General features: G+C 36.1%; 1 long non-coding RNA gene across 1 annotated transcript in view; it reads right to left on the bottom strand.

Annotated features, from left to right (window-relative positions):
* Nucleotides 1–4390: 4390 nt before the first annotated feature.
* LOC148349214 (uncharacterized) overlaps nucleotides 4391–26908 on the bottom strand; it is a 28071-nt gene continuing 5553 nt past the window's right edge. The window contains exons 2-4 of the long non-coding RNA XR_015847329.1: nucleotides 11310–11412; nucleotides 6787–7090; nucleotides 4391–5136 (exon numbers count right to left, since the gene is read on the bottom strand). This is a non-coding gene — a long non-coding RNA (uncharacterized LOC148349214). The remainder of the gene's footprint in view (nucleotides 5137–6786; nucleotides 7091–11309; nucleotides 11413–26908) is intronic.

Genomic DNA, 26908 nt, shown 5'->3' with positions numbered 1-26908 from the left:
AAAAAATGCTGTTAAGTAATGATGACACGTTTGTTGTGCAAATTAATTTTAGAACGTTACGTGTTATATTTTTGTTGACTTGTTACGTATCAAAGGCTGTCCTTTTGTTTTGTCTAAAGTGTAAAGAGTGTTTCTCTTGGTTTTACAAGGATAATGAATTAAAAGTGAATGTCTGAGCCGTATTTTCGACCTCTGTGCTCTAAAAACACAACAGAATTTTCACGTGTGAAAGACTGCGGTACAGCGAATAAGGGTTACATATTCATGCTTTAATTGCAGAAATCCCGCATCCGGGTTTCGCGTGTACTTCCGGTGACATTAGCGCGCACTTGACGTGCTGCCTAGTTTTTACCTGAGGTTTATTTTCTCCTTTTAAATAATTTAATTTTTGTGTTCATCAATGGGAAAGTTTTGTTAAATATGAAATGTTTTAAAACTTTTTCCAAGTTTAAGAGCCTGTTATAGTTTTATTATTGTTTTATTTCAAGTCATGTCAAGTCATGTTTATTTGTATAGCCCTTAATCACAAAGTGTCTCAAACGGCTGCACAGACCACAGATTATTATGACACCATCCCCTGATCTAAAACCTACACGAGGGCAAGGAAAAACTCAAAAACTTCAACATGTAGCCTAGATGGTAAGGCGCCCGCTTTGAGACTGGGAGGTTCGGGTTCGCGCCCCGGCCGAGTCATTCCTAACACTTAAAAAGTGGTCGGCGGCGCCCTCTCTTGGCTGCGGCTGCATCGGGTCAGATGCAATCGACATTTCGTTCTGTGTACATTGTTACACAGAATGACAATACAAGGAAATTATTATTATTATTATTATTATGAGGAAAATGAAGAAACCTTGAGAAGGGACTACACATGAGGTAATCTCCCTTCCAGGATGACCAGGCTGCAATGGATGTTGCAACAACAAATACTACACAGATCTTATCAACATTATGTATAGGTTATTCATAAGCTATAGAATAGAAGTGTGTTTTAAGCCTAGATTTAAACAGTTCCACTCAAGATGCAGATCGAATCTCAGGGGGAAGAGCTTTCCACAGGGCTGGGACCCGAATGGAGAACGCTCTCGAACCTGTGGTTCTCTTCTTGGCTCTTGGGATCACTAGTTGACTAGCATATTCACAGCGAAGGCTCCTTTAGGTTTATTTTCTCTTAAATAATTTTATTTTTGTGTTCATCAGTGGAATAGTTTTGTTAAGTATGAAATATTTTAAAAGTTCTTCCAAGGTTAACAGTCTATTATTGTTTGATTATTGTTTAATTTGATGCCATGTATTACATAACTAAATTATTATAATAAATAATAAAACAAAATGTTAAATGGTTAAATAAGATTTCATACATTTGAAAGACAACTCTAATATTTTTTTTCGTTCTTTTAATTCTTGGTCTTGTGTTTTTTCTTTGTGGGCAGAGGACTAAAATGTTATTATGGCATTATTGTATTTTTGATTGTGTTATATGTGTACAAATAAACAAACATTGTTTTGTTTCTTTTGTCTTACATGTTGAAAAATAATATTAGTAAGTGGTTTGCAATATAGTCTGTGCGGCCCTTTGAGACTCCTTGTGATTAAGGATTAAGGGTGACGTGAACAAAATAAAAATCATTGTGGACTTACTCAATTACAAAAAAGGAAATTCTTCATAGCTATGAAATAATGAAAAATAATAAAATCATGTTGTATATTTTACTAAAAACGTAAGCTAAAAAGACACATTTAAATTCCCTTTGTAAAAGCAGTGACACGTTCAAACAACAGCCAGCAGAGAGCGCTGCTGCTTAGTTTACACACACACATATATCTATCCATCAATCCATTATCTGCACCGATTATCTTCAGTAGGGTCGTGGGGGTGCTGGAGCCCATCCCAGTTATCTTCAGGCAGTTGGCAGGGAACACCCTGAACTGCTTTCTAGGCAATCACAGGGCACAGAGACAGACAAGTCACTCGCTCATTTACACCTAGGGACAATTTGGACCGGCCAATTCACCTTAAATGCATGTTTTTGGATTGTGGGAGGAAACCTGAGTGCCCAGAGAAAACCCACAAAAGCACAGGGATAACATGCAAACTCCACACGGGAAGGTTTCGATCTCATGACCTCAGAACTGTGCCGCACACGCACTAACCACTGTGCTGCCCTACTGTATATACTGTACTGCACTGTATATATATATATATATATATATATATATATATATATATATATAATCTCATCTCATCTCATTAAATTAGAAAAAAAAAAATCAGGTCGAATATTTTACAAAAAATAAGGTTTTTCTGACAAAAAATACGTTTATATCCCCTTGGTATAACAAGTGACACTTTCACACCAACCAGCAGAGAGCGCTGCTGCTTAGTTTACATTGTGTATGTGTGTATATATATATATATATATATATATATATATATATATATGATTATTTACGTACATATAAATGAGATGTACATATATATATATATATATATATATATATATATATATATATATATATATATAAACCCCGCCACTCTACTGAGGATAGGCGGTGCAGCTGATGAGATGAGATGAGATAGATATATAAATTTGCCTACAATTAATAAAGCTATTTATTTTTGTAAGTTAGTCCATATTTATCTATTTTTATTGAATGTAAATAAGGATACAGCGTTATGCTGATGTGGCCTAAAAATCACTATTATAGACATAAAATAGTATTTTCAGACACAGTGGGGTGTTTTGGTGGGTGGGCGCGAGGGGTTTTCTTCTTCCTAGGGGGAATATGACAGAAAATCATTGCAAAACTGAATGAAGATTTTCTTTCTCATTCCAGAGCTGTATATGAAAACGGTTATAGATAACAAATTTGCGGAGAACAAAAAAAATCTGACCAAAATGAGTATTTCCTTTATTATTTTTTATAATCATTTTTACTGTTTTTGACAATTATTATCTACTATTGTGTCAAGTTTTCCACCTTGGATAAAAAAAGGAATATTTTTAATCTTACGCTTCCACGACAAGCGCAAAAGAAGTTTATTCTGTATTACCTTGTAGGTTTTTTTAAGAAAATTCCATTAACACAGCGTATGTTTCTTTTTTTTTTACATTTTTATTACGTAATGACTTAGGAGCAGCTGTGTTGACACAACGTCCAATAAAAAGCAAAAGAGTTTCTCTATATATCATAAAATCCATCCCCATCTTGACACAGGTGGCCGGCCTTGATGTAATATGTTTTTTGCTGGCCAAAAATTTGTTATAGTTTTTAGTTAATAACAAATCTACTACACAAAAATGAATCATGTTAATTAATCAGCAAGTTAATATTATTATTTAAATTTCAAGTTTGGTTAGCCACTCCCAGCCTTCAAAGCTAATGGGTGAGTTAGCGATTCGCTAGTCAGTTGAAAAACAACATTTTTTTTTTCCATAAAGATTTTTAGCTTACAAAAGAGTCTAGAACTAAACAACTGATAATTCAATTAATAAGCAATTTAATACTACATTTGTAAAAAAAATAATAATCAAGTTTGTTACACTATTCCAGCAGGTCATCAAAGCTAATGAGTGAGATAGCGTTAAGCTGGTTAGCTAAAGAAAACGTTTTTTTCCATAAATGTTTTTAGCTTACAAAATAGTCTAGAACAAAGCAACCAATAATATTGATAAGCAATGTTATATTAATTAGAAAAACAAATAACTCTAGTTTGGTCACTCACTACTAAAGCCATCAAAACTAATGAGTGAGTTAGTGGTTAGCTGGTTAGCTCTTTGTTCATACTAGTTTTAGTCAACAACAGAGTCTACAACACAACAACTAATAATATCAATTAATAATTCATGTTTTATTCATTTAAAAAATACAATTTTAGTTAGCCACACTCAAGGTAATTGAAGCTAATGAGGGAATCAACCGTTAGCTGTTAAGCTAAAGAAAATCTTTTTTTTCATGATAGCTTTTGGCTTACAACAGAATCTACAACACTACAGCTAATGATATCAGTTAATGATCATTGTTTTATTGATTAAAAGAAAAACAAGTTTAATGAGCCACACCCAAGGTCATTGAAGCTAATAAGGGAGTTGGTTATTAGCTAGTTAGCTAAAGAAAACATTATTTTCATCATAGCTTTTAGTCCAAAACACAGCAACTAATAATCTCATCTCATCTCATTAGCTGTACCGCTTATCCTCATTAGGGTCGCGGGGGGCTGGAGCCCATCCCAGCCATCTCAATTAATAATTCATGTTTTATACATTTAAAAAAAATACAAGTTTAGTTAGCCACATTCAAGGTAATTGAAGCTAATGAGGAATCGGCCGTTAGCTATTAAGCTAAAGAAAATCCGTTTTTTTTTTTTCATAATAGCTTTTAGCGTACAACAGAGTCTACAACACTACAACTAATAATATCAGTTAATGATCAATGTTTTATTAACTAAAAGAAAAACAATGTTATTTTCACATTAGTTTTAGCCAACAACAGAGTCAATAAGCAATGTTATATAATTCCAAAAATCTTGTTTACACAAATCATCTTTGTTTTTATTCTGCATAGTCTGTCTTTGCTGTGAGTAAATAGGTTCCGCGTTGTGTTCGTAATGTTGATTATCGCTTAACAAGGGAAATTGCAATCATTAGTAAAGGGAGATTGACAGGTATTATCCATACATATCTGTATCATTCATTTTATCTGGTATCATTGGGGAAAAACACTGAAAACTGTAGGAGAAAACGGCTATCGTGCATCCCTCATTATACTGATTAACTTTCTCCTTTCAGCAAATGTTCCGAAATCGAAGAGAACTCAGTTTATTCTATTGCATAGTTGAACTTGTTTTGGATATGTGCTAGTATAACGGATTTTATGTGACTACGAGCGTCACCTTATGAAGCTGCTCTTTGTGCTAAAAGGGAAGTCGTTTCAGGATGCGCAAATGGACTTTGGACTTTTTTGTGTTGGAGAAGAGCAAACAAAATGTCGTACTCAAGACAATGACGCAAATACGCTTTGGAAAAGAAATGAGAAAATAATTGAAGTGGAAATGATCCATAAAGAGCAATTGTAGAATATGAAATGCTTGCTTTCACACTCTTCCAGTGTATTTGAGTACTCCGAAGATGCCACCACCTGAAAGGAGAACATTTATCGTGATTATCATCAATCATTACGCTAAACCCTATTTTAAACCATAAGTACTCTTTTTTCCAGATTTTTTTTGATTAAAAAACTAAAAATTGACACAATTTGGGGGGTTGGTTGTCTTTAATAAAATGTAATATGTAATATAGGATAAAATAAATATACTGGGTGTTAAAAAAATGACACCAAGCAATTTTGGAGGAATGTTGTTCGAAAGAAATGACACATTTTGTTGGTGTTCTCTAACCCTAGTTGGTTGCAAAATATTTTTTTTGTTTATATGGTTGATTTTTTTGCTCATTTAAGTTTTTTCTCATTAATTCTTAAAACAAACAAAAAAAGAGAATACTAAAGAATACAAAAACTAACAATTCTACTAACAAACTATCTTATTTTAAAAGATGAAAACATGATGAAATGTTTTCAAAGTAGAAAAAAATACATTTTGAATATGCAGAATTTGTTTTACCATCCAGTAACAATCATATAAATAATTCATAAAAAATAAAAATAACAAAAAACCTTGCTAATTGTAGGTATAATTTTTTTCTCCAACCTAACTTCAACACCTGATCCAAACCTACTAATCCCAACCCTAAATGCTTACCCTGACAGTAACCCCTAACCTTAACCCTTACCATAAACCCCTACACTAATCCTCACCCTAATACTAACCCTTTACCCCTATCCCCTTACTCTAAATCTTTACCCCAACCCTTACTCCCTAACTGCCTAACCCTTAACCCCAACCCTTCCCCTTATGCTAACCCCCAAGCCTTAACCCCCATCGCTTCCCCTAATGCTAACCCCTTATCCTTACCCCAACCCATTAACTCTCACCCTAACACCAACCCTAACCCCTAAACTTTAACCCTAACCCACAAACCCTCACCCTAACTTTTACCCCAACCCATAAACCTATCCCCTTTCCCTAACCCACTATCTTAAACCTAACCCCTAAACCTTAACCCTAACCCACAAACCATCATCCAAACTTTAACCCCTAAACCATAACCAGCCAACCTTAACCCTAACCCCTAAACTTTAACCCTAACCCACTAACCCTTATCCTAATTTTAACCCCTAAACCTATCCCCTCTACCTGACGAGCTAATCCTCACCCTAACACCAAATCGCTCACCTCTAACATCTTACCCCTGAACCCTAAACCTCAACCCTTACCCTAAAGCTAATCCACTAACCCTAAACACTTAGTCCCTCACCCGAACACAACCCTAACCTTAGTCCCTACCTCTTAACTCTAAACCCTTATCTCAACGCCAACCCCCTAACCCAGGCACTCCGTGTCATGTCCAGCATGGTCGCCGTGGCGACCGGCTGGCCCCGCCCCCTGGGCACCGGCTGAAGCAGATCGCCTAATTTGCGTGTGTGCTTGTTAAGGGGGGTTTTGGGTATTGCCGGTTGCTGGTTCATTGCGTTTTCTGTTCTGCATTAATCTGTTCTGTTTGACTGGAGGAAAACTGTGTTTGCACGTTCTGAGTAAAAACCATGCAGGACATGTGGCCCTCGAGGGCCAGAATGCCTAGGTCTCCCCTAACCTGTAACCCCTTCTAACACAAAGACCCGCACAAAACTCCTATACCCTGATAACACACACTGAAGAAACAAATAACTCACCAAGGGCTGCCACGCCAGCAATGGACCCGATAGTGATACCCGCGATGGCCCCGTCCGAGAGCTCATCGGACCCTCCTCCCGTCTCCCCCTCAGACGTCACGGGGGTTGTCCCTTTCGTTGCGGTGGGCAATTCTGTTGGCGGCGAGCCTGATCCTGCCGATTGGGAAGTTGCAGAAGTAGAACCGGACGCCGAGCTCGATGGTACGCTCGCCGTCGACGTAGGGGGGCGATGCTGCCAAGGATGGGCTCAATGGGATTTTAGTGGAACCTTTGACCGTTGTTGTTTGTCCTCTGCACAGCATGACTGTTAATAATCCAAATACATGCAATCCTCAGGCACTATTTTGTCCAAATTCTCACAATAGAAGCCCGTGAATCTCGGGAACCATCCTCTATTGAAGCGTAACCAGACAAAGGAAATTCGGCTTAATATTTGACTATCATTGATTACTTAAAGAGGACAATGCCTCTTTGACAAACAATCTCGATATTGGCAACACTAGGCTGTAAAATTCATTTAGATCAAGGAAAAAACACTCTCGTGGGCCTGATTGATGAATTAAATGGAATAAAACATGGGATTACCAACCTGGGATTCGGGGTAAAGGGTTAGGAGTTAGGGGTTAGGTCAAGGAGGCCTATCTACAAGACTGATCTATTTTTTTTGTTGATGAATAAATATACATTACATGCAGACATGTACATGTTATATTTCTTTCATTTGTGTTTGAAAAAATTAGTTTGAAACGCCCATATTTGAAGCAAAATCATATACAGTGCATCCGGAAAGTATTCACAGCGCTTCACTTTTTCCACATTTTGTTATGTTACAGCCTCATTCCAAATTGTATTAATTTAATCTCTTATCTCAAAATTCTACACAAAATACTCCATTATGACAATGTGAAAAAGTTTTTTTTTTACTTTTTTTGAATTTATTAAAAATAGAAAACTAAGAAATCACATTTACATAAGTATTCACAGCCTTTGCTTAATACTTTGTTGATCCACCTTTGGCAGTAAATACAGCCTCAAGTCTTTTTGAATATGATCCCACAAGTTTAGCACACCTATCTTTAGGCAGTTTTGCCCATTCTTCTTTGCAATAAGTCTCAAGCTCAATCAGGTTGGATGGGAGACGTTTGTGCACAGCCATTTTCAGATCTCTCCAGAGATGTTCAATCGGATTCAAGTCTGGACTCTGGCTGGGCCACTCCAGGACATTCACGGAGTGGTTCTGAAGCCAATCTTTTGAGATCTTGGCTGTGGGCTTTGGGTCGTTGTCCTGCTGAAAAATGAACCTTCGCCCCAGCCTGAGGTCAAGAGCGCTCTGGAGCAGGTTTTCATCCAGGATATCTCTATATATTGCTGCATTCATTTTTCCGTCTATCCTGACTAGTCTGCCAGTTCCTGCTGCTGAAAAACATCCCCACAGCAAGATGCTGCCACCCCCATGCTTCACTGTAGGGATGGTATTGGCCTGGTGATGAGCGGTGCCTGGTTTCCTCCAAACATGGCGCCTGGCATTCATACCAAAGAGTTCAATCTTTGTCTCATCAGACCAGACAATTTTGTTTCTCGTGGTCTGAGAGTCATTCAGGTGCTTTTTGGCAAATTCCAGACGGGCTTCCATGTTCCTTTTACTAAGGAGTGGCTTTCGTCTGGCCACTCTACCATACAGGCCTGATTGGTGGATTGCTGCAGAGATGGTTGTCCTTCTGGAAGGCTCTCCTCTCTCCACAGAGGAATGCTGGAGCTCTGACATAGTGACCATCGGGTTCTTGGTCACCTCCCTGACTAATGCCCTTCTTCCCCCATCGCTCAGTTTAGAAGGCCGGCCAGCTCTAGAAAGAGTCCTGGTGGTTCCAAATGTCTTCCATTTATGAATAATGGAGGCCACTGTGCTCATTGGGACCTTCAAAGCAGCAGAAATTTTTCTGTATCCTTCCCCAGATTTGTGCCTCAAGACAATCCTGTCTCGCAGGTCTACAGACAGTTCTTTTGACTTCATGCTTGGTGTTTGTGCTCTGACATGCACACTCAACTGTGGGACCTTATATAGACAGGTGTGTGCCTTTCCAAATCATGTCCAATCAACTGAATTTACTGCAGGTCGACTCCGATTAAGCTGTAGAAAGATCTCAAGGATGATCAGTGGAAAAAAGATGCACCTGAGCTCAATTTTGAGCTTCATGGCAAAGGCTGTGAATACCTATGTAAATGTGATTTCTTAGTTTTCTATTTTTAATAAATTCAAAAAAAGTAAAAAAAAAAAAAAACTTTTTCACATTGTCATAATGGAGTATTTTGTGTAGAATTTTGAGATAAGAGATTAAATTAATACAATTTGGAATGAGGCTGTAACATAACAAAATGTGGAAAAAGTGAAGCGCTGTGAATACTTTCCGGATAGATAGATAGATAGGTAGATAGATAGATAGATACTTTATTCATCCCCGAAGGGAAATTCACATTTGCACTGTACTAGGTTCCTGCACTAAATATGGCATTTAATTTTGTTTTATTACTGTGGTTGAATTATTTTAGTGTTTTTTTAGTATGTCTGTGGTCGTTTATTTTTTAGTATTTCTGTAGTACCGGTACTTTTGTAGTACATTTTGGGTATTTCCATAGACACATTTTGTTTGATTTCAATAGTATTATTTGTGTAGTATGTTGTAGTATTTCCATTTTAGTGTTTTGTAGTCGTATTTTTGTATGATATTATTTCTGTCATGGTATTTTTGGAATATCTCTATAGAAGTATTTTTGTCGTATTTCTATCATAGTATTTTGTAGTATATCTGTAGTTTTTCTGTGGTATCACTTAAGTTTAATTTTTTTAGATATAGTCTTACGGTAGTGGTGATTTTGTAGTATTTCCATAGTCATATTTTGTTTGCTTTCAATAGTAGTATTATCTAGTATTTTTGTAGTATTTTGTGGTATTCCGTAGTCATACTTTGCGTTATTTCAATAGTAGCATTTCTGTAGTATTTGCGTAGTATGTTGTATTTCCATTGTAGTGTTTTGTCGTCGTATTTTTGTATGACAGTATTTCTGTTATAGCATTTTTGGAGTATTTCTATCATAGTAATTTGTAGTAGATCCGTAGTTTTCTGTGATACCACTTAAGTTTAATTTTTTAAATATAGTATTACAGCATTGGTGTTTTAGTAGTATTTCTATCATCATATTTTGTTTGCTTTCAATACTAGTATTATCTAGTATTTTTGTAGTATTTTGTCGTATTCAATAGTCATATTTTGTGTCATTTCAATAGTAGCATTTCTGTAGTATTCGTGTAGTATTTTGTAGTATGTTTTGTAGTCGTGCTTTTGTATGGTAGTATTTCTGTAATAGTATTTTTGGAGTATTTCTATAGAAGTATTTTTGTAGTATTTCTATCATAGTATTTTTAGTAGATCTGTAGTTCCTTGTGGTATTACTTTTGTTGATTAGTTGTAATATAGTATGTGTGTATATGTCTGGTTGTTTAGTTTTTAGTATTTCTGTAGTACTTTTGTAGTATATTTGTAGTATTTCCATAGTCATATTTTGTTTGATTTCAATAGTAGTATTTATCTTGTATTTTGTAGTATTCCATAGTCATATTTTGTTTGATTTCAATAGTAGTATTTATCTTGTATTTTGTAGTATTCCATAGTCATATTTTGTTTTATTTCATGAGTAAAATTTCTGCAGTATTTGTGTAGTATGTTGTAGTAATTACAAGTTAGTGTTTTGTAGTCAGATTTTTGTATGATAGTATTTCTGCAATAGTATTTTTGTAGTATTTCTATCTTAGTATTTTGTAGTAGATCTGTAGTTTTCTGTGGTATCACTTAAGTTTTTTTTTTTTTTAAATATAGTAGTATATATTTTTGTAGTATTTCTATAGAAGTAATTTGGTAATCTAAGGAAACTTATGCTAACTAGAAAATCACAAAATAGCACACAAACCCGAAGCTTAAATAGTTTGTAATGTTTTATGGAAATGTTTTGTAGAATTTGGGAATTTGATTGTAAAGTTCCATGTCTGTTATATGATCAAGTTAAAAAAGTTTTTTTGTCTTTTTTTTTGCATCATCTCGCAGGCCGTTTCCCGTATTGTCCATTGGCGGGATCTGGCCCGCTGACCGTATGTTTGGCACCTGCTGGATTACGCAATAGTGTTGGACGATAAGGCTTTCTCTCTATTCCTCTCTCTTTCGTCCTCTCTGTCATTCTTTCTTTAACTCTCTCTCTCTCTTTCATGCCCTATAACTCTCCCTCTCTTTCTCTCTCTCTTTCTCTTTCTCTCTCTCTTTCTCTTTCTCTCTCTCTTTCTCTCCCTCTTTATCTCCCTGTTTCGCTCTCTCTCTTTCTGTCTCTCTTTCTCTCTCTTTCTCTCTGTATCCCTCTCTCTCCCTCCTCTCTTAAAAGATTTACTTTAAGGTGGTTTGGAACAAGTACAGGAAACGTTTAATTTGATAAAGATCTTTTGAGGGGATTTGTTCGGATGTGTTTTCCGATCATCGTACCTGTAGCAGAGAAGCACAAGGTCAGGGAAAGAAGATCCACTTTCATTTTCTCGGGATTTGAGACTTGGGGGGAAGAGAAACCAGGAAAAAGTGGGGAAAATCTCTGGAATATATAGAAATTACAGTACAATGAATTTCTTTCCTAATTGTACATGCAATATTATGAAAACACCCAAATAATAAGGCTTTAAACACACAACTTGATAACTAGCAGGTCAGTACTGTTGACGGTTCTAGATGTTAAACATATTTACCATATTTCATCTCATCTCATCTCATCTCATTAGCCGTACCGCTTATCCTCATTAGGGTCGCGGGGGGGCTGGAGCCCATCCCAGCCATCTCCGGGCAGTGGGCAGGGGGACACCCTGAACTGGTTGCCAGCCAATCGCAGGGCACACAGGGACAGACAACTCATTCGCTCATTCACACCTAGGGACAATTTGGACCGGTCAATACACCAGAAATGCATGTTTTTTTTGGAATGTGGGAGGAAACCGGAGTGCCCGGAGGAAACCCACGCAAGCACGGGGAGAACATACAAACTCCGCACAGAAAGTCTGGAGCTGGATTTGAACCCACGACAGGTTCCCATGACATGAACTGTGCCGCACAAGCGCTAACCACTGCGTCGCCGTGCTGCTTAAATATATATATATATATATATATATATATATATATATATATATATATATATATATATATATATATCCCTCTATTTCTATTTATTTCTCCCTATATCTCTCTCCCTCTCTCTTTCTTTCTCTTTCTCTATTTCCCTCTCTCTATCCATCTCTCTCTCTCTATCCATCTCTCACTCTACATTTTATCCTTCTTTCTCCTCTCTCTTTATCTCTGTGTTCCTCCTGTCCTGTTTCTGTTGTTCTCTCTACTTCTCTCTCTTTTCTCTGTCTTTTCCTATCTTGCTTTCTCCCCCTCTCTTTCCTTTTTTCTGTCGCTATCTTTCCTACTTACTTTGTTTTTTGCTCTCTGCCTCTGTCTTTTTGTCTCTCTCTCTCTTTCTTGTCATTTTTATTGTTCAAATCAGTTGGACATGTGGACGAATTGATCTTGTGTTTAAAGACACTGATCATGTCTCTCTCTCTCTCTCTCTTTCTTTTTTTTCTCTCTCTGTCTCTCAACATGTATGTATATATATATATATATATATATATATATATATATATATATATATATATATATATATATATATATATCTGTATCTCTCTCTCTCTATATATATATCCCTCTCTTTCTATTTATTTCTCTCTATAACTCTCTCCTTCTCTTGTTATCCCTCTTTCTCTCTCTTTCTCTATTTCCTTCTCTCCATCTCTTTCTCTCTTATCCTTCTTTCTCCTCTCTCTTTATCTCTGCGTCCCTCCTTTCCTGTTTCCTGTGCTCCCTATTTCTCTTTCTTTTCTCTCTTTTCCCGTCTTTCTTTCTCCCCCTCTCTTCCCTTTTTTCTGTCGCTATCTTTCCTACTTACTTTCTTTTTCGCTCTCTGCCTCTGTCTTTTTGTCTCTCTCTCTCTCTCTTTCTCTTTTTTGTCATTTTTATTGTTCAAATCAGTTGGACATATGGACGAATTGATCCTGTGTTTAAAGACACTGATCATGTCTCGCTCTCTCTCCCTCTCTTTCTCTCTCCCTCTCTTTCTCTCTCACTCTCTATCTCTATATCGCGCCCTCTCTCTCTCTTTTTCCCTCTTTCTCTCTCTGTTTCTCTCTCTCTCTTTCTCTCTCATGACCCTATCACTCTACATTTTATCCTTCTTCGTCCTCTCTTTCTCTCTTTATCCCTGTGTTCCTCCTTTCCTGTCTCTGTTGCTCTCTCTATTTCTCTCTCTTCCCTCTGTCTTTTCCTATCTTTCTTCCTCCCCCTCTCTTTCCTTTTTCTCTGCCTCTATTTTTTCCACTTACTCTATTTTTTTCTCCCTCCTTCTGTCTGTCATTTTGTCTCTCTCTCTTATTTATCATTTTTATGGTTCAAATCCGTTGGATATGTAGAGGAATTGATCTTGTGTTTAAAGACACTGATCATGTCTCTCTCTTTCCCTTTCTCTCTCACTCTCTATCTCTCTATATATTGCCCTCTTTCTCTCTTTCGCTCCCTATTTCTCTCTCCCTCCCAGGACCCTATCGCACATTTTATCCTTCTCTCCTCTCTCTTTCTCTCTTTATCCCTGTGTTCCCTCCTTTCCTGTCTCTGTTTCTCTCTCTATTTCTCTCTCTTTCCTCTGTCTCTTTCTATCTTTCTTTCTCCCCTGTCTCTCATTTTTCTCTGTCTCTATCTTTTCCACTTACTCTCTTTTTCTCTCCCTCCCTCTGCCTCTGTCTTTTTGTCTCTCTCTCTCTTTTCTTTATCATTATTATTGTTAAAATCTGTTGGACGTGTGGACGATTTGATCTTGCGTTTAAAGATACTGATCATCTCTCTCTCTCTCTCTCTCTCTTCCTCTCTCTTTCGTCCTCTCTGTCATTCTTTCTTTAACTCTCTCTCTCTCTTTCATGCCCTATAACTCTCCCTCTCTTTCTCTCTCTCTTTCTCTTTCTCTCTCTCTTTCTCTTTCTCTCCCTCTTTCTCTCCCTCTTTCGCTCTCTCTTTCTCTTTCTTTCTCTCTTTCTCTCTCTTTCTCTCTATATCCCTCTCTCGCCCCCCTCTCTCTCTTTCTCTATATCCCTCCCTCTTTATTTCTCTCTCTCTTTCTGTCTTTATATCTCTATATATCTATCTCTCTCTCTATATACACCTCTACCTTTTTTTTAAACAAAAGCTTTTTTCATTTATTTTTATAATCAAAGAACTAATTCTAAATAACTAACTCATCATTTTACCACCAGGCATAATGCTAATCTTTGAATAAGTTATCATTCACTCAAACTTCCTGTCCCATAAATGATAAAGATGCAGTAAACGTCTTTCTGGACAAATGAAACTTAGGCGCTGTGGACATTTCTTTAGGGACACCTTGAACCCATTGGTAAAATGTACATAGTAATTAATGTGTATTAATTCCATTTTTAAATAAATACATAAATAAGAAAATAATATTCAGTTTTAGGGATAAAAATATCACATTTGTCTTTTTCTTGTTTTTTTATGACTTTGGAATGGAGGCATCGATTTTGGTTGTGAATTTGAACACCAAAATGGTTTAAAATAAAAGTTTTAACATATACTCTTCACAGTCACTCGAAAAGTGACTGAAGCTTTCAACCAGGAGAAGATGTCCACAGGTGTCATGTGTCTCATCTCATCTCATTAGCTGCACCGCTTATCCTCAATAGGGTTGCGGGGGTGCTGGAGCCCATCCCAGCAATCATCGGGCAGTGGGCAGGGGACACCCTGAACTGGTTGCCAGCCAATCGCAGGGCACACAGGGACAGACAACTCGCTCGCTCATTCACACCTAGGGACAATTTGGACCGGCCAATCCACCTGAAATGCATGTCTTTGGAATGTGGGCGGAAACCGGAGTGCCCGGAGGAAACCCACGCAAGCACGGGGAGAACATACAAACTCCGCACAGTAAGTCCGGTAGCTGGATTTGAACCCACACAGGAGGTTCCCAAGACCTTAGAACTGCGCCGCGCTCGCGCTAACCACTGTTCCGCCGTGCTGCCCGGTGTCATGTGTATTAGGTTTAAAATATTAAAGATTGGTAAATGTAGTTTAAATGTAAACTCCGCTACAATTAGATTGCAATTAATATATTTTTACTGCGGCAAACGTAGTAAAGAACATTTGTTAATATTTAGACACCTCATCTACAAATTTAAATTGAATACTTTTTGGGGGGGTTTACTTAAAAATCACCAAAAAACAAATTCAAATTAAATTAAATTTAGCTATGCTAAAACCATATCCTGTTGTCAAAGCTAATCATATTTAGTTAATTGTGTATTTCTCTGTCTTCTATGTTACAAATAATCCTGATGAGCTTGATCTATATTACAACACGTTTTCTACTATTGTACCATTTTTGAACCGAAAGATATATGACGTCGTTGGTTATTACTGCGCATGTGCGAACTTTGAACCGTAGACGTATGTGTGACGTCATTGATACTTTCTGCGCATGCGCACGCTTTTTGAACAAAACCCGATTGCACCGCGGGAAACTTGTGAGACGGTGAGACTTTTGAATCCGTCTGCCCACTGCGCAGTGAAATAAATTCTAAAACTACATTTGCCTCTCTTACTGATCACTCCAGTTTAACCTATTACGAAAATATTAACCCTAACATTTTGGTGCCGAAACCCGGGACGGTACGTAGTATTTTGAAGTTGAAAACGAAAACGAAAAAAAAAAAACCAATCAATTCTACCGCGTGGTCTAGAACAAAGGAAACCCTTCAAAGTCCGCGTCACCGTCAACGAACCAGGATGAAGTGATCGGTAAGAGATGCATTTCTAATATAAAAATTTGGAATAATTCTAAGAACGAAGCCATTTTTTATAAAAAGATAAAGTTGAATTGGCCACAGAAGAGTGATCATAGTGTTGACGGGCGCCATATGTGGGCTTGAGAAGCCATTACAAAATCTTAGCTAAGTAAATACCCAAAAGGAATCAGAATAAAATACGAAGTATTTTAAATACTCAAACTTTTTGTTTGAGACGGTTGTATTGATTGCCTCGGGACGGAAATGTCGACACTAACCCCAAGCGTGGGGACGGTAGAATGGGAAAGAAAAGTAAGGGGGAGGGGTACAGAGACGACCCCCCACTTTTCCCATTGTCCTTTTTCAAAAAAAGGACGGATCCCTCTGTGGTTATATAAAATAAAATAAGGTTTAAGTAAACTGCATGGCTTCATAAAAAGTGTACACGGTCTAAAATTAAACTAATTTTGTGTGGGCCCACTCTGTCTTGTCAAATGTTTTATGTTTGTTCAATGTGTAAATGTTTGTATTCTTTCCTATATTCTTATTCTTCCTGTCTTATATGTTTGTGCTGGCTTTTAATCGGCCCACGTAACTGAAAAGGAAAAAAATAGAAAAATACGAAGGAACATTGCCGCAAACGAGAGAGCGCGCGCATTTTTAAAAGGAAAAAAAAAGGGAAGCGAAGTGCACATTGCAACGAGAGAAACGTTTTTTTAAAAGTAAGACGATTTAAAAAATGTTGTTTTTGGGTGGAACCGAGAGCACATCGCGTTAGGAATCGAAAACGTTCGTTTCTTGGGAAATCGGCGTTTGACGCTAACGGTGTACAACATAACGCCTGCGGGCCTAAGGGGTTCCAAAAATATATTTTTTTTCTCGGTCCAAATTTTTTTTGTTTTTTTCAATTGGAAAACGATAAATTTAGGTGTGCTAAGTTTAGAAAACTTATGTTTGAGTTATTTTAGATGCATTAAATGAGTTAATGCCAGAATAACACTTACTAAAGATACAATAACAAAAATAAAGATAGAATATTCCGGTTTTCAGTTCTAAATTAGAAAATTAAGGACTGTAAAGACGGGGGGAAAATCAAACTGAGCCAATTGGAATGGAATAGAGATAAAAGGTGTTTTGTACAAAATTATCAAAATAGAGCGAATCATTATTTTCAATGAAATATGGAGGGAAAATTCATTGAGGGGAATAAAAATGATAAAATGACTCGTAGATCAATACACGTCATTTTTACATTTAGGCTGGTAAGCTAAAAGGGGTGTTAGAAGGTGCAGAAGGAAAAAGTGTTGTGTAGGGAATGAATTGTTGGCAAAGCATGTAAGGAAGTTGTTAGATGGACAGTGAAAGTTAGAAGTTTTTGAAGAAAGGTTTTAAAGGAAGTAGGCACGAAGATCAGATTGAAGGCTGAATTAGTTCACGAAAGGAAAGAAAAGATGAGGAAAGGAAGAGACACAAGATGTGGACTGATCAGAGCGGAAAAAGAAGAAAGGATAATGCAAGTAAATAAGAGTTGGTAGAAGGAAGTGGAATACAAGTAAGAGAAAGAAGGAATGTAAAAGGGAAAAGTTATTTAAAGAAAAAAAAATAATTCGCTGAAAATTGGATATGAAAAACTTGAGACAAAAGTATGAAAAACATCACATTAGTGTTTTTGGAGTTCCTCTAGGGTCTTGAAAACACTATATAAATGCAAACCATTTATAATAGATTAGAATATACCTTTACCGACATAGTTACAAAATGGGTTAACATATTGTGACTGACAATGAAATTTGGCATAACAATCCATCTTCAGAGTAAGGTAAAGAAACAGAGAAGTAAGGTTATAGTTATAATTGATACAATATTTACACAAAAATAATTGCATGTAAGATGTTACATACAATTGAGGTTTGTGTAATATGCATTTGGTGAATAGACATCACAGCAAAAAAGTTGTCAGCATTGTGCAAAACATGTGACAGTATTTCTATAGATAAGCTATACAAATTAACGGAAATTATTTAAGGGATGAAAATCTATTTGAAGGCAAATGAACATAGATATACTATCGAACACTACACTATTTCGTTGCCATAATGGAAAATATTATAGACTATAGAAAAATAGTTGGAACCATCATGAAAACACTACAAAGGACCTAAGAATAAGTTTGATTTTACATCAAAAGTGTTGCACTAACAATGTTTTGAGTTCTAGAATTTGGGTTCTTGTCTCATTTGGACTCAACAACCCGCTGAGGAGAAAATGCGATCAGCGAAAGGTAGCACAAATAACATGATGAAGATATTCCATGTGATGAACAATGGTAAGTGAAAAACCAATTATGATATTAAAGGAATATGTCATCAATAAAGGTGTTACAGGTGAGAACCAGAAAAGTTTTGTGTTCATATTCGGCCGGTATGAACCATAACTATGATAAGATCTCATCTTGTTGGAGTCCATCACAGCGACCATCGAGCAGCGATTGGAGGACACCCTGAACTGGTTGCAAGCCAATTGCAGGGCACACAAAGATACACAATTCACTAGCTCATTCACACGTAGGGACAATTTGGACCAGCCAGTCCACCTGAAATGCATGTTTTTGAAAGAGGTAAGTGATCCGGATAGCCGGACGGAAACAATGAGATCATGCAGGCTCCGCACAAGAGCCAGTGGCTGGCTTGGAACACACACACCTGTTCCCAGGTCCTTAATAATGCCGCACACGTGCTGGCCACTGCGCCACCGTGCTGCACACACATATATAATATATATATATATGAAACAATTTTAATACTGAACTATCAATAATGATAATATGATAGGGATTTTGAATTCCCTGTACTAGCTTGCTAAAAGATTTATAGATCTTGGGAGAGATCTAATAACCCCTGAAATTAAGTGATACAAAGATATCTGCGTATTCATTCAGTTTTGATCATCAAATTATTAATTTATTTTCTGCATTTGTTGATGGTAATTGCAAATAACAGGCTTGTCTTTTTTCCACTTTTCTACTTTCTGTACTTCTCTCTTTAACATCTTAGTAGTACATAATTCGTGATATCAATCATCAAACCAAATGAGCCGTAAAAGCAAGCTCTCTTTGATGAATTGAACAAGGAAAAAAGCCGTTTGTCTAATAAAAAGACTGACCTTCACTCGACAAGAATTACCAACAACAATGACGTAATCTCGAAGCGATGAGATCTTGTTAGCTAAGATCGGCGTGCAGGAAAATAAAACTCGTATATAACAAAACCAAATTAACGATTAGGATTGTAATGTGTTAAATCTTTGTTAAAGAGTAACTAAATGATAATGACCATTTAAAGGGAAAAAAGTTGCGTCCCCAGTATAAATAACGTGGGGAAATGAAAACAATGAGTGTATAATATAAGATAACTATACAGAATAGTTTAAAAAGAAAGAATATTTGAGTAACAGAACTAATCATTTTTTGTTGAATATGCGAATAGCAAAAGGGTAATAACTTTAAGACATGTAGTTTTGCTCCTGATAAAGCAGGGACAAAAAAAGCAATGAAGATGACTGGAAAAACGTCCATAATTTTAGTGTTCATCTTCTCGTTCGTAAATGGACAAATTCAAAAGAGGCGTAATATGTAAAGGTTATTTCCTTAGTTGTTCTCGTATTCAATAAGAGATTACTCTCAATAGGTCATTTGAACCATTTCAAATAATCAAAATTTTGAAGGAAGTTTGAAAATGACGACAACTTAACACAAAAAAGAATTGGAGACTATAAATCATAACGTAGCTGAAGCTATTTCAGTCACTGAATCTATTTTTTTCTTTTAAACAGGAAAAAAAAGAAACAAGTATTAAGTCGGACCAGATCGTTAATTTGTTTAGCTTTAATCACAAGGGATCTCGAAAGGATGCTTAGAACGAAGACTAGTGCGTAGAAACAAAGATTGTTGCGCAGAATAAAAGATAATGAATAAACAAAATAGATACACTCAACAATGTTCATAAGTGACAAGTATGTATGGCTCTATATTGAATCAATAAAAGATTGATTATGGTTAGAGAGAAGAAAATACAATTAGAGAAGTTATGACATTAAGTTCGATTTGGCATTTTTTGAGAATTTTTTGTTGATCTTTTGAGATTTTTGATGTTTAGTGTAAGGGTTTGGAATTTTGACAAATTTAGCCCAAAGGAAATTGGGAGGACAATTGATTACACACTGAATTTTTTTTAGAATGAGTGTTACGATTGATAAATGTGTAACAAATACTGACTTGTGGTTTGGTTAAGTTAAAAGGAAACGGTTTCTATGGAAGAGCATTTTTAGAAGACAATGAGAAACTGATCAATCTTGAAGAGGGCCATAGGAAATAACGGATTAGTTGATTTTGAGACATATCGGGCTAATTTAAAAATAATGCATGGGAAAATAAATGGATAGAAATTGATTAAACAAAGATAATGTCTACTAGTACTTAAATTTAGAGAAAAATTTAAGACATTGAATAATCCGGCCAATTTACTAAAAACTCCCACTACGTAAGCACAATGGAATTAACGAGACTCTTAAGTGCCAGTGAATTCCACAAAAAGACTCTTTCCTTTCTTTTTGAAAGTCCATTTACTCTTCAAAGGACATACCACCCTGTCAAAAAGAAACCATGGACAAAAATCATTTGCTGAAAGAGCCAAAGACATCAGTCATGCATTATCTGCGCCGCTTATCAACAGCAAGGCCAAGGGAGTGAGATGGAGCACATCCCAGCTACGCTCATCAACAACGACATCAAGGGAGTGATGGGGCACATCCCAACTGCTTTTCAGAGAGCTAACAGGAGATTCCTGCAGTCGTTACCAGTGAAATTGACAAAAAAGTCAATAAAGTCATTTTGTGTTTGACATGGACACATTTCTGAAAAACTATTTTTGATGGGCCAAAAGCAACATTCAAATGGTGAATGAAATGTGGAATAAGCAAATCAAAAGACTGAAAGACAACAACATTCAAGAATGCGTCTGCTTGAAGTTATATAGAGTCTTGTTAATACAAAGTGTAAATGTATTTGAGGACGATTGATAAATTCATCTTGCAAATTTATAAATGTGTCTGATTTCACTCCTATTCATAGATTGTGAACTTAGGTTTTAACTCAGGGGGGAACATTGAGACATTCCGTATAATATAAGTTAAAACCTAGTTTTTTCCGAAATTGATGAAAAATTGTCTTCTGAATAAGCTCTCCATATAACTTTTTTTTTTTTTGAGATTCAAATTACGAAATTTGGACGGATAGAAAAATATTACACAAAAGAAATGTTGTAATATTACAAAATTTACAATGTTTGTCAAATTGATTAACAAAAATCAATTAAATAACCATTAACCATTAGAAAATCGCCCACATTGAGAACATTTTGGGATGGTATTTTTCATTTTTGGCAAAATCATTCACTTTGAACGTGAATTACCTGCTTTCTTTGCAAAATACTGTTATTTTGAACAAATTTACTTACTGAAAAGATAATATATAGGTTATGATTTTTACAAAAGGCAAAACAAAGGGTGAATCATAACAATAAAAACGTCTTTTCTCGGGTTAAATTGATAATTTAACAATCTATCCTGGTCATCTGCCTCGAGGGGAATGGCCAACAGCAAGATAACACATTGAAAATCAAAAGAAAATGCAAATAAAAAGTGCATACAATTTTTTTCTCGAATGTGATCAATCTACAAAAGAGAACACTCGAACACTCAAATCAGGGTAAATGATTCTGACAAGGATAATGGTTAAACTGATTCAGTGACTAGATTTAGTGAAAAAGCAAAATTTGAAATTTAGAACTGACAATTTAAAAAATAAATTGTTTATCTTCGAGTTAGAATTTTGGGATAAAATGCTCAAAATGGATAGGGCATCTTATAGTGGGGATTTTGATTTTCACTTATAATAATATAAAGACAACTTGAGAAAATATACAAATCTATAAATGAATTTTTTTTAATTTGTTTTGAGCCATGAAGTCTCAACAGGGGGGGAGAGTAAATTATGGATAGCACAATCTAATTAATAAAAAAAAAAAATTAAGTCCTGACTATCCTTTTTTCCCCATCTATAGCTTTCCCTGAATATTCAGTTCTATGGTATTGATTTATGCTTCTCATCCATACAGAAGGTGACCCCTGCTGAACAGATGATGGAGTTCTGTCAGCCCACAGGGAGCGTCAAACCTAACTTCTTTCCAAGGACAGCGGTCAGGATTCTGGGGAGTGTGCTAGCACTCGCGCCATCAACTGTGTCTCCTACACACGTCCGCCTCTACGCAGGAGGCTGTTGTCATCTCAGAGAAGAAGCTAACTTGCCAGATCCGAAAAGAGGAGCAATCCAATGTGGACAACTGGATGGTGTCACCTCATCTACAAGCAACACATCATCATCACGCCAGGAGGTGTGGGGATCCTTACGGTGCCCATGCTCATGAAAAACAGCATCAAAAGCTGCCAATAGTGCCCTAATCTATTCTTCCGAAAGAATAGGCATTAGATTCTACAATGAAACCTAGAGAAATGGTCGTAAAAGTACCAAAATGAGAATCCTAACAACTGAGGGAAGAAACAAGATTAGGTTCAATTTCTTCTATCGTAATGTTGGAAATTTGGAGTTTGCGGACTGCTTTGTTACATTGGTATCAGTTCCCATACACCAAATTTAAATGGACTTAGACAACATTGTCTAAAAGGACTTATCCCTAAAGGGAAACCTCCCCATTGCACACGCGAAGATTTGAGCGGGTAAGCTAATCGAGTCCCGTTCACCAAGTCATCCAGGCCCTGTGGAGACCAACGCACAGGCAGGGTTCTTTGTTTAGTGTTTTTAGCTATCGCACATTACTACTACATTTCCTAGTATAAGAAACACTCTCGACCTCATTGAAATGAGGTGGGAGGAGGGGAATTTTTTCCTTTATGAAGGTTTTTCGCCCCTCCACGAAACTAACCTGTTGTATTTCTTAATGTGTTAACTTGAAAATCTCTGGTATTATCACTGATATCCTTCGAAATCCACAACAGGGGGGAAATGTCAAAGCTAATCATATTTAGTTAATTGTGTATTTCTCTGTCTTCTATGTTACAAATAATCCTGATGAGCTTGATCTATATTACAACACGTTTTCTACTATTGTACCATTTTTGAACCGAAAGATATATGACGTCGTTGGTTATTACTGCGCATGTGCGAACTTTGAACCGTAGACGTATGTGTGACGTCATTGATACTTTCTGCGCATGCGCACGCTTTTTGAACAAAACCCGATTGCACCGCGGGAAACTTGTGAGACGGTGAGACTTTTGAATCCGTCTGCCCACTGCGCAGTGAAATAAATTCTAAAACTACATTTGCCTCTCTTACTGATCACTCCAGTTTAACCTATTACGAAAATATTAACCCTAACACCTGTAAATATCTGTATTTACACTTGAAAACATGAACATTTGTAAATATTGCCTCATTATCTTCTTATCTTTTTTTTCTCTTTACAGTCTTTTATGTTCATCCTGGATGCTAAAGTACAGGATAATCGAACACCAATCGGGCAATGATCAAACAAGGAAAGACTGAATGTTTTAAAGTTCATGATAGAGAGGACGTCTTTTTTTGTAACTTAATTTTCATTGTGAGTTTTTTTTCCTTTTTTTGAACATCCAATAAATGACAACTAAAACAAAGGGGAAAGAAAGTAAAAACAAAAAGAAAACAAAGAAAAAAAAGATTATTGGTGTCCCTATTTTTCCTGTTATCCATCCATTTTCCCATTTGTCCATGAATAGGGTCTCCTGTATTATTATTCGGATGTGGTGCTCTCCATTACAAATAATTAATGCACACCCACTGCTCCGTGGTGGGGGGTCTTGTTTATACCTTATTCTTGTTATTATTTTTTTGCTAGCTGTTTGTAGAATTTTTTTTTTATCAGGTATTCATCTTTTTTCCCTGTAACACTTCTTCCGTTGAATTCCCCCAAATAGAGCACCTGGAATGTTTTGGGTAGCTCGAATCCCACAATTTTCCTCAAAACAAACCATAATTTATCCCAGCATTATTTTTTCTGGGATGCGCTGCCATGTAGTGGACAAATACAGCAACGCAGCATTTGAGCATGAAGAGCAATGTTGCAAATGTTGTCGTAACAAAATGGAGAACTCCAAATGTGGTCGACGGAAGGATGTCATTTATTATAATTATGAAGGTTTTTAAATTGGTTTTGATCTTTTTACTTATGGTTTAACAAGTATTTATGATTAGGAGTTTAAATTATTTGTAGTATTTAGATGTATGTATCGGAAAATGTTTCAATGTAAGTACTGTATTTGCCTAACAGGTATTTCATATTTTCCAATTAATTGATCTCCACTAAAGTGTGTCTGGTTTCCTGCAAGAGGACATAGGGACAAAAAGACTGACTTAATATTATGTTCATAACTTAACATTTATCAAAATTGGACTATTGTATTACGTATTTTTTAGTTTGATTAAACATATTTCATTTATTTAGATTGAGAAACATTGTGAGCAGTGAATTCCACAAATTGGGATGTTTTCTTTTCAATTTAAGACTGCTCTTGATTTCCTGGAAGGGGGATTACCTCATGTGCGGTCCTTTCTGAAGGTGTCTTCCTTTTGCTCATGCTGAAGTTTTGAATTTCCCCTTGTCCTTATGTAGGTTTTAGATCAGGGGATGGTGTCATAATAGTCTGTAGTCTGTAATAGTACAGTGGCTTGCGAAACTATTTGGCACGCTTGCACTTTGTGACCTTTTGCCACATTTCAGACTTCAAACATCAAGATATAAATCTGTAATTTCTTGTGAAGCATCAGCAATAAATGGGACACAATCATGAATTGGAACACACTTTATTGGATATTTTAAACTTTTTTAACAAATAAAAAACAAAAAAATGGGTGTGCAAAATTATTCAGCCCCTTTACTTTCAGTGCAGGAAACTCTGTCCAGAAGTTGAGTCAAGATCTCTGAACGATTCAATGTTGATCAAAATGACTTACAATGACAAATGGAATCCACGTGTGTGTAGTTAAGTCTCTGTATAAATGCACCTGCACTGTGATCGTCTCAGAGGTCTGTTTAAAGCGCAGAGAGCATCATGAAGAACGGGGAACACACCAGGCAGGTCCGAGATACTGTTGTGGAGAAGTTTGAAGCTGGATTTGGATACAAAAAGATTTCCCAAGCTTTAAACATCCCAAGGAACACTGTGCAAGCAATAATATTGAAATGGAAGGAGTATCAGACCACTGCTAATCTACCAATATCGGGTCGTCCCCTTAAACTTTCAGCTCATACAAGGAGAAAACTGATCAGAGTGATGAATGCCTACTGCATGCCATCAAACTTCCGTCAGAAATTGTTTTAAAAGTTTTTGCATTATAGGTGCTTGAAAAAATGTAGATGAGGGTGTCTTAATAAAAAGAAAAAAAAGAGAGAGTATTAATTTTCGGGCATTTTCTTCCGTTCACAGCAGGTTGTTCAAGTGTACAACACAAAAGCGAACACAAAAGCAAAATATGAGTTGTGCAAAGTTACTTTTGTTAAGATCATTCTCAGTTTCATTTTATCATATTTTAAAAATGGAATTTAATCTTAATCTTGCAAACACTCACAACATCAAATCCAACACTATGTAAATGGGATTTTTATATAAACCAAAAAGTTAACGATTGTGAATGTCACCTCTGTGTTTTGTGTATTTGAGCGCCGTTTAGTGGTCGTTTCGAAGAATGTCAACCCTCCCAGTCAAGGTTTAATTAATCATTCTTTTGAAACCTAAATGCGACCTAAATTACAAAATCGGATTATTTGCAATTCAATTTGGTGTAAAAAAAATTCAGTCAGGGAAAAAAAACTCAAACCGGAAACAGTACTTTAATTCTGAATTCTGACAGTCACCAAAAGGAAAAAATTCCTCACTGTCGGATTTTATGGAAACCATCTTTTGAATTATAAATGCGATGTGAAGTATTACATTTAATTGTTGTCCATACAAATTGAAAATAATATAATCCATTAAAATCACCGTCAACCAGAAACTGTGCTTTTATTCTGAAATCTATCTAGGGTTTCAGACACTCATCAAGAAGTCAAGTCACATCTAAAGCCAGTAGTAAATAATCGATGTTTGTTTATTTATGTGTTTTTTTGTGGCTGATTATTCAGGTATAAGCACAAAATACAGCATCCAAAGAAAAATGTAACCCCCAACTCGGCTTCAAACCGGAAACCCCGTGTTTATCTGAAACCTATCTCTTATTTTGACAATCACCAGAAGGAAATCAACTCTGACAGTTATATTTCAATAAATCCTTATTTCAAAACGTAAATGCCTTACAAAACACAAACCTTGATTACAGTCCATTCAAATTGAGAGAAGAAAATATACAGCTATCCGATAAATCACCCTCAAACCTGGAATTACAAATTTATTCTGCAACCTAACTCTTATTCTGACACCTATTTGGAGGAACCCAATCCCACTGGTCATATTTCATTTATTCAACAATAAATTTTTAATCCTATACAAACCAAAAAAACTGGATTATTGTCCGTTCCATTAAGTAAGAAAATGTACTGGAATACGAAATCGCCCTCTAACCGGAAACAATGCTTTTAATGTGAAATCTGAGACTTGTTCTGACACTCTTTAAAACGAGGCAATAAATAAATGTAATTCACCTTATTAATCGATAATACGCCTTAAAAACACCTTTGTCCTCACAGCAAGACAAACTATGTAGAATACTGTGACAAATTAGCAACCTATGATAATGTTGACATCTGCGACCGAGACGATCCGGATTTAGGGCAAAAAATGGCAAAATGAGATCTGTCAGGAAAAAAAAATAGAAAAACAAAAGAAAATTCCGTACATAAATTGTTAGTTGACAGGTGTTATTTACTCGATATTCAAATTTGTGTCTCTTGGATTTAGGGCAAAAAAAAATGGCAAAACGAGATCTGTCAGGACAAAAAAAAATAGAAAAACAAAAGAAAATTCCGTGCATAAATTGTTAGTTGACAGGTGTTATTTACTCGATATTCAAATTTGTGTCTCTTGGATTTAGGGCAAAAAAAAAATGGCAAAACGAGATCTGTCAGGACAGGAAAAAAAATAGAAAAACAAAAGAAAATTCTGTAC

Source organism: Urocampus carinirostris, chromosome 17, assembly GCF_059441175.1.
Source record: "Urocampus carinirostris isolate Australia breed hairy pipefish chromosome 17, RoL_Ucar_1.0, whole genome shotgun sequence".
Classification (NCBI taxonomy): domain Eukaryota; kingdom Metazoa; phylum Chordata; class Actinopteri; order Syngnathiformes; family Syngnathidae; genus Urocampus; species Urocampus carinirostris.
This window is presented reverse-complemented; position numbering and strand designations above follow the sequence as displayed.